The 15,129-nt window shown below is 40.5% G+C and overlaps 1 long non-coding RNA gene across 1 annotated transcript in view; it reads left to right on the forward strand.

Moving 5' to 3' along the window:
- Nucleotides 1-1,967: 1,967 nt before the first annotated feature.
- LOC138987345 (uncharacterized) overlaps nucleotides 1,968-15,129 on the forward strand; it is a 79,343-nt gene continuing 66,181 nt past the window's right edge. The window contains exons 1-2 of the long non-coding RNA XR_011463870.1: nucleotides 1,968-2,153; nucleotides 3,091-3,311. This is a non-coding gene — a long non-coding RNA (uncharacterized lncRNA). The remainder of the gene's footprint in view (nucleotides 2,154-3,090; nucleotides 3,312-15,129) is intronic.

The raw sequence follows: 15,129 nt of genomic DNA on the forward strand, positions 1-15,129 counted from the left end.
AAGGATATGAATACAGAGTGGCAAAAATTTAGGATTCCAAGTGATTTTAAAACTTGTTACTTTGGTCTCATCAGTGGAGTGCAGTGTTGAAGAGTATATTATTTCAATGGGAGGAAATCTCACACTGTAATAAATTGATATCAACTTTATAAACCAAAGACTTATAAAGTGAAAAACTATCATAAAGGTCAAAAAGAATACCCTCTTCTTTGGAGACATGGAAAGGTTTGTGCTGTGCCCAAGATTACACAGCTAGAGACTAGAAACCACATTTCCTGAAACTCAACTCAGAACCTTTCCAAGCTCCGGCTCTGTCTACGCTCAGTTCTTGCTATTTTCCGTGTGAAATGCAAAACAGAGAAAGAAGAGTCTAACACAGCTACCACAGGAAAGGGAGGACAAAATTTCATGTCCAAGAAAGTAAAGCTCTAATTGCTTTGTTCATGGCAAATAGATGGGGAAACAATGGCTGACTTTATTTTTGGGGGCTCCAAAATCACTGCAGACGGTGATTGCAGCCATGAAATTAAAAGGGGCTTCCTCCTTGGAAGGAAAGTTATGATCAACCTAGACAGCATATTAAAAAGGAGACACTACTTTGTCAACAAAGGTCTGTCTAGTCAAGGCTGTGGTTTTTCCAGTGGTCATGTATGGATGTGAGAGTTGGACTATAAAGAAAGCTGAGTGCTAAAGAATTGATGCTTTTGAACTGTGGTGTTGGAGAAGACTGTTGAGAGTCCCTTGGACTGCAAGGAGATCCAACCAGTCCATCCTAAAGGAGATCAGTCATTGAAAGGACTGATGCTGAAGCTGAAGTTCCAATATTTTGGCCACTGATGTGAAGAGCTGACTCATTTGAAAATACCCTGATGTTGGGAAAGACTGAAGGCAGGAGGAGAAGGGGACGACAGAGAATGAGATGGTTGGATGGAATCATTGACTCAAAGGACATGAGTTTGGGTAAACTCCAGGAGTAAACAGGGAGGCCTGGAGTGCTGTGGTTCATGGGGTCACAAAGAGTCGACATGACTGAGCAACTGAACTGAACTAAATTGCTTTGTATGTTAAAAATGCAAGAATAAAAAAAAAAATTCACTCCAAAATTCAATAAATTGTCTTATTATGTTTTTATTGTGGATATGCAGTTTTTCCCAAAATTTCTGTCATGAGGAGTTGATGTGTAAAGGTTTGGAAAACACAGATAATTCTGTCTTAAATGGTTCTACATCTACAATTTAAGTATATTTGTAAGAGTTCATACATGGACATGCATGTATGCCCAGTTGTGTGGGACTCTTTGTGACCCCATGGACTGTAGTCTGCCAGGCTTCTCTGTCCACAAAATTTTCCAGGCAAGAATACTGGAGTGGTTGCCATTTCCTCCTCCAGGGAATCTTCCTGATAGTTTCTGCCCTATAAACAATTTCATGTTGCTGGGAGTTTCTACATACACAGGCCTTTTCTTAAACTATAAATTTTAATTTTCTTATTGGTCATGGTCATTGGTACCTGACCCAGGGATTGAACCCCTGTCTCCTGTGAGTCTCCTGCATTTCAGACAGATTCTTTACTGGACTGGTTAATTAAAATACACTCATTTTTCTTAGACTGATAGAAAGTTTTTTGCTTTAAACCTAGTGAAGACATAGAGAAAGAATGTCATAATCATTTACTACTTAAAGCAAAGTGAAATTATTTTGCTTCATTAAATAATATTTTTAACCAAAGAGGCATAGTTACTGCAAAATAAATTATCTGAAGATCTAGTAATTTGAGATGTGATCTCTATGTAATTCATATATCACACATACACAGATATATTTGTATTCATTCTTTCATTTCTTAATTCATTTATTCAACAAAAATTTGTTGAGCACTTATTATGGGCCTGTCTCTCTACCACTTGGTTTAAAACATAAAAATACAAAATGTTCTTTCTGTTTCCTTATCAGAAATTGTTACTTAGACAGTAACAACTGTTAGAACAAGATAACTCCAGGCCATCTGTCAAATGTCTACCATTATCAAAAGTCTTCCTGGAGGGAGTTGCTACTTTGGCTTACCTTACCAGCAGTAATTTAATTTTTCCAAGTTTCAAAGTGTTCTAAATGCCTCAGACACAGCAGAGGAATAAAATAAGATCCCTGACTCTGGTAAGTTTACATGCCATTGGAAGAAACAAAAATAAATAAATATATAACATAACATCAAGTAGTACAGAGTTCAAGAAGAACAATGAGTGTAGTAGAAAGACAGGGAGAATGTGGTGTGCTGGGGTGGTGGGTGGGGGGCGATTTGTGGGAGGGTACTGCTATTCAAATAAGATGGTCCAGAAAGTCCTTTCTGAATAGATGACATTTGTACAGAGACCTGAATATAATAAAAAGCAAGGCTGTGTATATCTTGGGGGAAAGCTGTTTAGTCAAAGGAAACAGCAAAGGCAAAAATGTGATAGAAACATATTTTGTATATTAAAGCAAGGAGATGAGTTACAGCAAGGAGACCAGTGTGGCCAGCTTTCATGGAAAGGGGGAACGTGAGAGAAAATGACTAAGAAATGTAGACCTTTGTCTTTGCATTTTAGAGTCACTGTGATGTGAGTGTTCTGGAGTGTTCTGGAGGGTTCTGGAATAAGAAAGGGCACAATCTGATTGGCTTGCTTTGTTTTCTGTATGCAAATTAGGCTCTAGGCAAACAAGAGTAGGAGATGAGTTGTAAGGTTTTTTGGTGGCTGTCCAGGTGAAAGCTTGGACAAGGTTGATAATGATGAAGCATGGCTGAATTTTTGACATATTTTGGAAGTAGAGCCAAAGGATTTACTACAGTATTCTGGGTATAAGGAAAAGAAATGTGACAGTTGGTGTTGAGTAACCGAGTAAATGGTGGTATCTGTCACTGAAATGGGCAAAACTGGAAAGAGGAAGACATCAGGTCCAGCCTCAAGGGCATTGGTAAGTTTGAGATGTCCACTAGACATCTAAATGGAGATGTCAAATAGATCTACACTTGAGTCTGGAGTTCAGGGAGAACTCACAGCTAGAAATAAAGATTCAGGAACCACCATCCTATTGACAATTTTTAAAACCACAGGATTGCATGAGAGCAACTAAGAAAGGAATGTCAATTGGAAAGAGGAGGGCCAAAGACTGAATCCTCAACATTTTATGGACCTGAAAGAGGAGGAGTCTGACAAGGAATGGCCAAAGGAGAATCAGGAAACCTGGAGAATGTGGGATTCAGGAAAACAGCAGAAGAAAATGTATCAAGATGGAAAAAATGATCAACTGAGTCAAAAGAGGTGAGAGAACAAGGTAAGGACTAAACGCTGATCACATGGAGATGAAGATGGGGCTAAGACCTTGACAACTCAGCCGGTATTAGTGATCTCCATGAATACTAGCAGTGACTCCTGAATGAAGTAAGTGGGAGAGGGAATGGAAGGTAATGGTAATGTAGCCAACACATAGTAGAAATATTTGCCAAGAGTTGCTCATGGGGGCGCCAGTAGTAAAGAACTGTCTGCCAATATAAGAGACATAAGAGATGTGGGTTCGACCCCTGGTCAGGAAGATCTCCTGGAGGAGGGGATGGCAAACCACTTCAGTACTCTTGCCTGGAGAATCTCATGGAGAGAGGAGCCTGGCGAGCTACTGTCCATTGCGTTGCAAAGAGTTGGACATGACTGAAGCAACTATGCATGCATGTACGTGCAATAAACCAGGGGTCCCCAACCTCCACAATCTAATGCCTGATGATCTGAGGTTGAGCTGATGTAATTAGTAATAGAAATAGAGTGCATAATAAATGTAATGCTCTTGAATCATCCCCAAACCATACCCAGGCCCATGGAAAAATTATCTTCCATGAAACCGGCCCTGGTGCCAAAAATGTTGGGGACCACTGCAAGAACAGAGATCGGTGGTAGGAACTAGAGGAGAAACCCTTTCATATAGTCAGATTTTCTAGTTATACCTGTAAAATAGTTTCTGCCCTATAAACAATTTCATGTTGCTGGGAGTTTCTACATACACAGGCCTTTTCTTAAACTATAAATTTTAATTTTCTTATTGGTCATGGTAAAATAAATTTGAGTTCAGGATGCACTTTTGATATCTGCAAATGTTCAGCAGGAAAAACTGCTGAGAAATGTAAAGCAATATTTAGTTTCATTTAAGCCACCCAGCCAACTCCAGGAGTTGGTGATGGACAGGGAAGCCTGGTGTGCTGCAGTCCATGGGGTCACAAAGAGTTGGACATGACTGAGCAACTGAACTGAACTGAAAGCCACCCAGCATCTGAGAGTTCTTCTGAATTTCCCAGAGGATATAACCATGCACATGCACACCAAAACTCAATAAATACTAGTTAGATTGAATTTGACACCACCAAATCCAGAGAAATTAAGGGTTAAAGAAATACCAAAACAAAATAACTGAGTTTGCCTGCAGATGAAGATTCTGCCAAGAAATCTTAAAGACCACTTTCATAAAATGTGGTACAAAGTTGAAGCAATTATGTGGGCAATTTTGATAAGATACATCAAAATAAAATTTGGGAAAGCTAGATAAAGCTGGACAAATTAACCAAATCACCCAACTGAAAGAGTGATGGATGGGGGCAATTTCTCATATTCTTATTTTATCCCTTGTGTTTTATATAACAGAAATAAGGACTGAGCTCTTTCCAAAATGTTATATTAGTTTTCCCTGTAATCATTAGAGATTTTTTTCCCCCCTGAGTTGGGCAGTATTCACAAAATCATTTCCTTTAATTAGAATGATTTTGACTGTATGCTCTGGGTCAAACATCTCCTCACTGTGCACTCAAGACTCCATCCTCAGGAGAGGAGAGACAGCCTCATGTCTCCAGAGCTCCAGAGTGAGACCACCCCTCCCTGGCCTTCATACATGATTCAGGAGCCCTGAATTATGGGCTAATTATATGGGTCAACTCAAGAAGCTCTAACTCCTAAGTGACCTTCATTGCCTCTAACCACCCCCATCTTGTCATAACCCTGGCTCTGTTCCAGTCCCTGACTCTGTCCTGAAACTCTTCTGCTGTGCCTTCTGGGACTTGAGCCAGACATCATCAAAACATCCAATCACTTCAACTCTCCTCTAGGGCTTTACCGCCCTTCCTAAAGAAAGAGAAAGAAAGAAAGAGAAGTCGCTCAGTCGTGTCCGACTCTTTGCCACCCCATGGACTGTAGCTGACCAGGTTCCTCCACCCTGGGATTTTCCAGACAAGAACACTGGAGTGAGTTGCCATTTCCTTCTCCAGGACTGCCTTTTCTAGTCCAACAGATAACTGGATCTCCCCAAGGGCAAGCTGCCCCTCAAATCCCCTCAAGAGGTGGTGACTTTCTCCCCCCACCTCATACCCTGAGCAGGGAACTTAGGAAAAGTCTTCCTGGGTTTTCACTTCTACGCCAGTCTATTCTTCCTAAAGACCTAGCTTTGCATTCCTTTTGTATCTCAAAAACCTTAGCATCCAGCTCACTGCCTTTCCCTCTCCATTTCTCTTTTTTTAAATATTTACTCATTTGTCTGAGTTGGTCTTAGTTACAGCATGTGGGATCTTTAGTTTCGGCATATAGGATCTAGTCCCCTGACCAGGGATCAAACCCAGGCCCCCAAGCCTTAGGAGTGTGTAGTCTTAGCCACTGGACCAGCAGGGAAGTCCTGGTCCCGGTGATATCTTTATTCATATTAATGATGTTCCCAGTAGCCCAACTCTTCGCTCATGAAATGCCTCTCCACCATAATCTTCATCTGAACAGTTGCTCAATCACAGACTCCCCTGGTCATAACACAGGTCCTGTCAAAATGAATAAATGCAACTCCTCCTTAACCTCAATTTCAAAAATTCTATTCTCTAACAAACAACTATCCTGCTGCTCCAATAAAAAAAAAAAAAACTTCATTCCTTTAACTCCGCCCCCTTTCCACTCACATTTCTCAGGTCTTCCTTTTCCCTTTGACCCAAACTTAAACACCGTGTCAATCATTGTAAACCCTCCTGGTGAACACTCTCAATCTCTTGCTCCTCTATCACTTTGTAACCCATCTTTTGCAAAACTTGAACCCTAGTCAAGCTCATCTCTCTACCTTCTCTACACTTGATCTCTGCAATTAAATGTGGCAAGAGTAAAATGAGGTGGGGGGAGGTGGACATGCTGGTTGGTCTCATTTTAAATTCATGGCTTCCAATTTCAAGTGGTCTCTGTTCCTGCCCCAAATTAGGCTACATTCCCTTAGAACACCTACTCTGTCACTTACTAAATGACCATAAGATACCTTCTCCTCTATCCTGGACTTCCCTGGTCATTCAGATGGTAAAGAAGCTGCCAGCAGTACAGGAAATGGGGGTTCGATCCCTGGGTTGGGAAGATCCCCTGGAGAAGGAAATGGCAACCTACTCTGGTATTCTTGCCTGGAGAATTCCATGGACAGAGGGCTACAGTCCATGCGGTCACAAAGAGTCGGACATGACTAAAGCACCTAACACTTTCTTTCCTCTATCCTGAATCTTTGATGACATCGTTCCAATCTTTCATCACACTCTTGAATAATAAGCTTTATTTTCACTTCACTGAGAATATTCAGATCATCAGATGAGAACTTTCTCAAGTTGACCCACCTACCTTCATTGGCCCCCACACACTACAATTTTCTCCTGTTACTATGATCAGTGATCCTGAGAGAGTGGTCCCCAATGCAGTAGCATCAGTATCACCTGGGATATTAGAACTGTAAATTCTCAGATGGACTCAGACCTACTGAATCAGAAACTCTGGAGGCGGAGCCTAGCAATCTGTATTCTACCAAGTCCTTGGAGTGACTTTGGCACATGCTAAAGCTTAAGAGCCATCTGGGAAACATTTTGCTTAAAAGTCCTCCCCCAGAAACTGTTTTTAAATTTTAGGGGATAAGAGATGGACGGCAGAAGGTGTAAAAACTCCTCTAAGTGATTCTAATGGGAAGTTTTGAAAATCACTGCTATGACTCAATGGTCAACACACATATCTAAGGACAACCTTTCAATATGATCAATAGCTTCCTCCACCCTTGCCTCCTCAAAGACTTTTCTCCAGCAATTTCTTCTTCTTTCTCTCTCTCTCTCTTGCATCTTTGATTTTTTTCCTCTGCTAGAGCATTCTTATCTCCCTAAAACACTCTATTCTACCTCTTGCTAAAAAAAAAAAAAAATTCTCTTGACTCTATCTCCAGTTACTGCCCTATTTTTCTATTTATCTTTATAGCAAAACATTTTTTAGAATGGGATCTTTTTGATGCCTTTTGATACAAAGCACTATTGAGAGACACCTATACTAATTATTTCCAATGCATATCTTTCCATTCCCATTCTCATTAAACTCAGTATGATCAGCTTGTTTCCCCACTATCCTAGGAAATCTGGACTGGCCAAAGACAATAATTACCTCCATGTTACTCAAGCCAGTGGTAAAGTCTCAATCCTCATTGCACTTGATTTATCAGCAGAAGCTGACACTGTTGAGCCTTCTCTCCCACTGGAAACACTTCCTTCATTTTGTTTTCAGGAAACCATCTCCTCTTCTTTTATCTTTTTTCTCCCTGTCGTGCTGGCAACTCCTTCTCTGTCTCCTTTGTTGATTTCTCCTTAGTGTTAGAGTCTCCAGACCCATCTTTGGTCCCCCTCTCCTGTCTCTCCACCTCATCCCTTGGTGATCGCATCTCATTTAATAAATTTAAAGACCATCCAACACTAACATCTACAAAATTGCTATCTCCCAGTAAGACCTTGCTTCTAAACTCAAGACTGATAAAGCCATCTATCTATTTACCATGACACCTCAGACTCAAGTGAATTCAACCTCAGACTCAACTGAACTGAACAGACACCTCAGACTCAACATGTCCTAAACTGATTGCTGAGCTTTCCTCCAAACGTGCTGCTCCTTCCACAGTTTTCCCCATCTCAACCAATGGCCACTTTGTCCTTCCAGCTAGGAGTCATCCTTGGTCCTTGCCTTCTCTCTTTGGTTCACACACACATACCCTATTCAGTCTGCCAGCAAATCCTGTTTGCTCTACTTTTCAAATTTATTTGGAAATTCAGCGTTTTTTATCACCTTCCCTGCATCCATCTATAAACTATCATCTTTCTTGCCTGAATTAGGCAACAGCATCCTCACTGGTCTCACGAGTCCATCCTTGTCTCACCACAGTCTATTATTAATTAGCCCAGCATCCAGAGAGGTGCCTTTAGGATATCTCAGCCCTGGTCACCTTTTCACACAGAGCTCTCCAACAGTAAGAGCGAAGGACTTGACATGTCCCAATAGTACCATCCAGTTCGCCTCTGATGTTTCTGGGTTCGGAGCAGGGAGAGAGGGTCTGGGGTGGGAGTGGACTGAAGACATTTGGTGTGCGCTACAAGGCCAGATCCTGGCTGACATGAAGAGGAATAACAAGGATGTCCCAGTGATTACGGAGGAGTGATTTTGAATACAAGGTTAGCAGAACTTGAAAATCTTGCCCAGTGTTAGTAATGCAATCTGTTTAGCTTTATCCAAACCCAAGTGAATCTTTAGAGATTTAACTGAGTTTCACCGCTGATGACTTAACATTCCTATTCAAACAGGTAAAGTCTAGCAAGACAGAATTGCCTTCACATCGCACATCTAAAGTGAATGTTATAAATGTTATAAAGTCTATAAATCATTTCAGTTGCTTAATTAGACATAAAGCCAGATCTCAGAAATGTATAGCAGAAACAGCTTTAGTCTGAGATATGTGATTAGTCAGTGTTTTCTATCTGCTGGCAGTATACTGATCCTCCATTTTGTGAGTTTGTAGGCGAAAGTAATTTTAACTCAAGTAATTTTTCATGGATGAATTCTCAGCACGTCAGTGCCCTTATTCTTGGCATGTGGAAAAACCCAAAGTCCTGCATTTCTCTTAGCCTTTGGATCTATAATTTGCTCTATAATTTTCTTGCTCCTTTAGTTCATCTTCCCCTCATTGAAATTAGAAAATTTTATTCTTTTGTGAATGAAGCCCTCTTGACACCAACCTACCCCAAATGCAGGTAGATAACCCATAAATAATTTAAAGTTAAAAGAGCTGTCACTCTGAGGATTTCACTTGAATCTTGTTCTTAGAAGCTTCCTTTCATGTGAGGATCTGAACACTTTTTTACCAACATTATTGGATGATGATACCTGACAGTCTTCCTGCAGGTACCTAGGCCTGCTTTGAAAGTCTCTACCTCTGCCTTAAGCCTGCCAGGAGGACTCCATTGTTTCCAGAGAAATAAAACGAAGCTTTGTAAAGTTTTTCCATTGTGGTGGTTGATATCATTCCATTGACCCGCTGGAATGTCTTTTATACTCTGGTAGAAATGTAGGACACAATTAAAGTAGGCAGTATCTAAAGTCGATGCCCATTTCACATACCAATATCAAGTTTACAAATATAAACTGATGTGGCAGAACAATTATTTTCTTTCAATTCACAGGAGGATCCATAACTCCTCAATTTATTATAATGGGATGTGTTTACTTGGTAGAGATCTGAATGTGACAATCTGAAATGGATATTTAATATGGACCTAATTGCTCCACAGGTAAAATTAGGTGCCATTCCCTTCTCCAGGGGACCTTCCCGACTCAGGGATCGAACCCAGGTCCCCTGCATCGCAGGCAGAGTCTTTACCATCTGAACCATGAGGGAAGCCCTCCTAATAACTTATATTTCTTTTCTGATTAAGAAGTCACTTTTAAAAATAACTTTTCTTTTTGGCTGCACTGGATCTTCATTACTGCATGGGCTTTTCTCTATTTGCAGTGAGCAGAAGCCACTGTCTAGTTGCAGTGCCCGGGCTTTGCATTGCAAAAGCTTCTCTCGTTAAGAGCACGGGCTCTAGGGCACTTGAGTTTCGGGAGTTGCAACGTGTGGACTCAGCAGTTTCGGCTCAATAGTCATGGTGCACGGGCTTAGTTGTTCTGTGGCACGTGGAGTCTTCCCAGATCAGGGCTCAGACCCATGTCTCTTGCATTGGCAGGCAGACTCTTTATCACTGAGCCACCAGGGAATCCCAGTCACTTTTATTTATTGTTAGAAATGTGGAATACATATAAATGCAAAGGAGTCCCACGTGGCAGTCATGGAGATGTGTCACTCAGATGCCTGTTCGAAGAAGGAATCATTGCCCAGACTCCAGGAATGTGCCTGGCTGACCACCTCCAAATGTTATCTCCTTCGGTAGGCATCCATCTCAGGTTCCCAAATGAAGTCCTGCTTATCTCAGGGCAGCCCCCAAACAGGAACCAAGTAAGGCCATGGTGGCCAAATTTATGGCAATCAAAGTCAAGGAAATGGTTGACACTCTGCCTTCCAATACAGGGGGCATGGATTTGATACCTGATCAGGGAACTAGATTTCACATGCTGTAACTGAAAACCCCATGAGCCACAACTAAATAAATATTTTAAAAATAATACCTGTGATGGATTCATTTTGATATTTGGCAAAACTAATACAATTATGTAAAGTTTAAAAATAAAATAAAATTTTAAAAAAATAAAATAAAAAATAATATGATTTTAAGGACTAGCCATGGATTAGCCATTTCTGCCCAAAGCACCCTCTTCTAATGGGCTGTCTTTGCTGAACTCCTGCTGGCCTGGGATGGACCATCTACAACACAATCTGACAGTTCCCTTGCTTAATATTCCTTCCTCCCTTTTTTTTTCCCCACCAGTGTTAACCCCAATAATTCATTTTTTATTTTGATCGAGGTCAAATAATACACATAACATAAAATTTACCTTATTAGCCCTTTTAAAGTATACAGTTCAGTATCACTCACATTGTTGAGACTGAACTTCTGTACCCCTTTAACAACTTCCCATCCGACCCTCCCCTGACCCTGGCAAGCACCCTTCTGCTTTGTGTTTCTATGAATTTGACAACTTTACAACAGTGTCCCCAACTTTTTGGTGCCAGGGATTGGTTTCGTGGAAGACAATTTTTCTATGGACTGGGGTAGGGGGACGCAATGGTTTCGGGATGATTCATGCATGTTACATTTTTATGCATTTTATTTCTGTTATGATTACATCAGCTCCACCTCAAATCATTAGGCATTAGATTCTGGAAATTGGAGACCCATGCTCTAGATGACTTCATGTAAACAGAATCACACGATATTTGTCTTTTTGACAAATACAGAGTATAACGTCCTCAAGGTTCAAGAATGTGTCAGAATTTCAATCCTTTCTTAAGGCTGAATACTATTACATTGTATGTATTACCTGTATTTTGTTCATCCCTTCATTTGTTCATCCAACTCGGGTTGCTTCCACCTTTTGCCTATTATAAATAAGATTGCTATAAGGGACTTCCCCAGTGGCCCAGTGGCTAACACTCCGCCTTCCAATACAGGGGGCATGGGTTTGATACCTGATCAGGGAACTAGATTTCACATGCTGCACCTAAAGATTCCATGAGCCACTACTAAATAAATATTTTAAAAATAATATAATTTTAAAAATAAATAAATAACACTGCTATGGATATGGGTGTGTAAATACATCTTTGAGACATTGCTTTCAATTCTTTTGGACATATACCCAGAAATGGAATAGCTAGGTCATGTGGTAAAGATATTTTTAGGTTTCTGAGGAAATACCATATTGTTTTGCATTCCCCATGGCAAATGTTAAAGATTGTACTTCCTCCACATCCTCATCAACATTTGTTATCTTTTATTTTTTTTTTTGATAGCAGCCATCCTAATGGATTCAAGATAGTATCATGCTGTGATTTTGATTTGCACTTCCTTAATGATTAGTGATGTTGAGTACCTTTTCACATGCTTATTGGCCATTTGTACATCTTCTTTGGAGAAGTGTCTATTTAAGTCCTTTGTCCATTTTTTTTTAGTTGGATTATTTGGGGGGTTTTGTGGTTGAGTTGTAGTTGTTTATATATTCTAGATATAAACCTCTTTTCAAATATAGAGTTGGGAAATATTTCCTCCCACTTCATCGGTTATCTTTTCGCTCTGTTGACTGTGTCCTTTGATGCACACATGTTTTTAATTTTGATACAATCCAATTAATCTATTTTCATTTTTGTTGGCTGTGCTTTTGGTGTTGTATCCAGGAAATCATTGTCAAATCTGACGTTATCAAGCTTTTCCTCTTTTGTATTCTAAGAGTTTCATAGTTTTAAGTCTTATATTCAGGTCTTTGATCGTTTTGAGTTTAACCTTTTAGTGTATGGTATGAGATAGGGGTCTAACTTCATTCTTTTGCATGTGGATATAAAGTATTCCTAACACCATTTGTTAAATCCTAATAGTCCTTCTGCACTCCCAACTTTGTCAGTGTCTGCTTCCCAGATAACCCAGTTAGCACATCCCTGAATCAGAGGTAGTGACTGCTAAGGTTCTGTATCTATCCTCCCAGTCCTTCACTCTCTCTCCTCTTTCTTTCTCCCTACCACACACACACACACACACCCTCTTCATACTGCTGTATATACTGCTCTTTAAACACAATGATATGTATATGTTTCTGTTTTCATTAGATATTTTCAGCACCATTAAGTTTAAAAACTCTATAGTGACTCATTGTGTGGAGGCACCATTATATGCTTAAAGAAAATGAAATCGCTCAGTCGTGTCCGACTCTTTGCGACCCCATGGACTGTAGCTTACCAGGCTCCTCCTTCCATGGGATTTTCCAGGCAAGAGTACTGGAGTGTGTTGCCATTTCCTTCTCCAGGGGTCTTCCTGACCCAGGAATCGAACTTGGGTCTCCCGCACTGTAGGCAGACGCTTTACCATCTGAGCCACCAGGGGAAGTCCTTATCTGCTTAAGCAATACATTATTTTAATGACCATATTTTAAAAGATTGCTTCTTTTTTTTTGAAAACATCATGTTTCCTTTAAAAGATTGACCTGTGAAAAAGTATATGCTTGAATTCTAGAAAGAAAACTGTTCAAAACGTATGACTATTGTTTCCATTATTATTTTCTTTCTTCCTTTACAGACTTTTGTGTAAAATCCGTAAAAATGAATATCTAGGCTTCCATACCTTAACTAAAAATAAAATTCACTACAACCTTCCTATCATAAACCAGGAGATCTAAAAGTGAACTTCATCCAGTCTGGCTGGAACTGATGGGATTTTAATTCCTTGAGGCACAAGATGCCCTGGGATGGCCAAGCTACTTAGTGCTTCTTTTATTGTATTTGACCTCAAGTCTGACCAATGCTAAGATACCCATTCTCCAGCAATCTCCAAGCTCTCTTTGTCTTGAATCTCTTTGGTCTAACTCCAAGAGTCTACTGACTTCACTGGGGGCTAAAACTCTGAAAGGTTCCTATTAATAACAGCAGGGCAGGACTAACTACAGGCAGAGCAACACCATGGAAGACAGGAAACCAAGTTGCCTCCTGGCCTTGCACTGGCTCTGTAACTCTAGTTACATCACTAACACATTCTCAGCTGTGTTTTCCCCTTCTCTCAAAATTGTTAGAGCTGCAAATAATTGTAATCACCTTCTCCTCAAAATATTGTTATTTTTTCATTGTTTTTCTGCAAATAAGGTAATAAGTGTGTAAGTAACCAGCAAGTTCAGTTCCCTGGGCTATGATAAATTTTTCATTGTTTTCTAATAAGCAACTTAACTGATCACAGTGTGGAGTTCAGTGTGTAAGGCTAAACACAGCACTGATGGGCTGATCTGCAGGTTTCCTGGGCAGCTTGACCAAACGAGGGCAGTATCTGCAACAACCAGCAATGAAGATTTTGTTGAGTCCTCAGACATTCAGCGGTGCCCTGCAGGTCTAAGTCCTTCTCACGGAAATAAATAGAGGTTCCAGGGAGGGTCGGCAATCCCCTGGAGGAACAAGAAAATTCCATTTTTTCCAGGCCATTTGATACTGTCTAAGAGTGATGTCACTAAAACTCAGAAGTGAAGGAAGTGCAGACTGCCTTCCTGACTCTCGGGAAAAGTTAGCTCCACTGTAAAATACCAAAGGGCAGAGCCAACCTGGAATTCTACATCCTCCAGCATCTTCAGTCTCTGAGGTATAAGAAACAACTCCATCTGAGGATGTTTCCACATCCATTTGACTCCTCTTCACTCCCTCCCCCACCCACCCCCATTGCAATCAAATGCTTCTGAAATTAATGGACTCCAACGGATTTTGAATACAGAGACAAAGAGAACGTTCACCGTGGTCCCTCTTTGTGATTATAAGTGCCCATGACTCTACTTTAGTCAAGAAAGGAAGAAGCTGTTTTCTGCTTCCTGTATTGAAACACCTGAAATATGACCCTGTTTAATCTTTCAATCAAAAGGAACTAAAACTGGAATCAAGGATTCAGTCTGTTTCTGAGGGAAGGATCAAGACTTCAGCAAATAGAAAAATTGGTTTGACATTGTTGAGAATTCAGGATACATCCCTGTGTTAAGCAGGCACCCTAATTCAGTTCAGAATCTTCCCCTGTCAGCATGGTGGCAGGGACTGTTCACACAGGCTCACTGAAAGAAAAACATTTACCAGTGGTGAATTAAAATCAGAATTTCTGTTCCCTAAGCTCCTGTGCTTCAGTAGGTAGAAAGAGGCAAAGAGGGAATAAAAAGAGAAAAAATATTTTATACTTAAAAGAGTTAATAGTATCCATGTAGGTTGCATATCTGAATAAGGCTAGAAGGGGATATACAAATAGCATCTCTCCTCACACGCATATTTGAAAGAAGTCAAAAGTCTACTTCTTAAGTCTCTCAGAATAATTCTTTAAGAATAATCATTCCACTATCATATGTAAAGTAGGTAGTTAGTGGGAAGCTCCTGTATACCACAGGGAGCTCAGATTGGTGCTCTGTGATGATCTAGAGGGGTGGGATGGGATGGGTGGAAAGCAGGCTCAAGAGGAAGGAGAATATATGTATTAAGTTCCGTTCAGTCGCTCAGTCATGTCTGACTCTTTGCAACCCCATGAACCACAGCACTCCAGGCCTCCTTGTCCATCACCAACTCCCAGAGTCCACCCAAACCCATGTCCATTGAGTTGGTGATGCCATCCAACTATCTCATCCTCTGTCATCCCCTTCTCCTCCCACCT

The sequence above is a fragment of the Bos mutus genome, chromosome 1 (assembly GCF_027580195.1).
Source record: "Bos mutus isolate GX-2022 chromosome 1, NWIPB_WYAK_1.1, whole genome shotgun sequence".
Lineage (NCBI taxonomy): Eukaryota > Metazoa > Chordata > Mammalia > Artiodactyla > Bovidae > Bos > Bos mutus.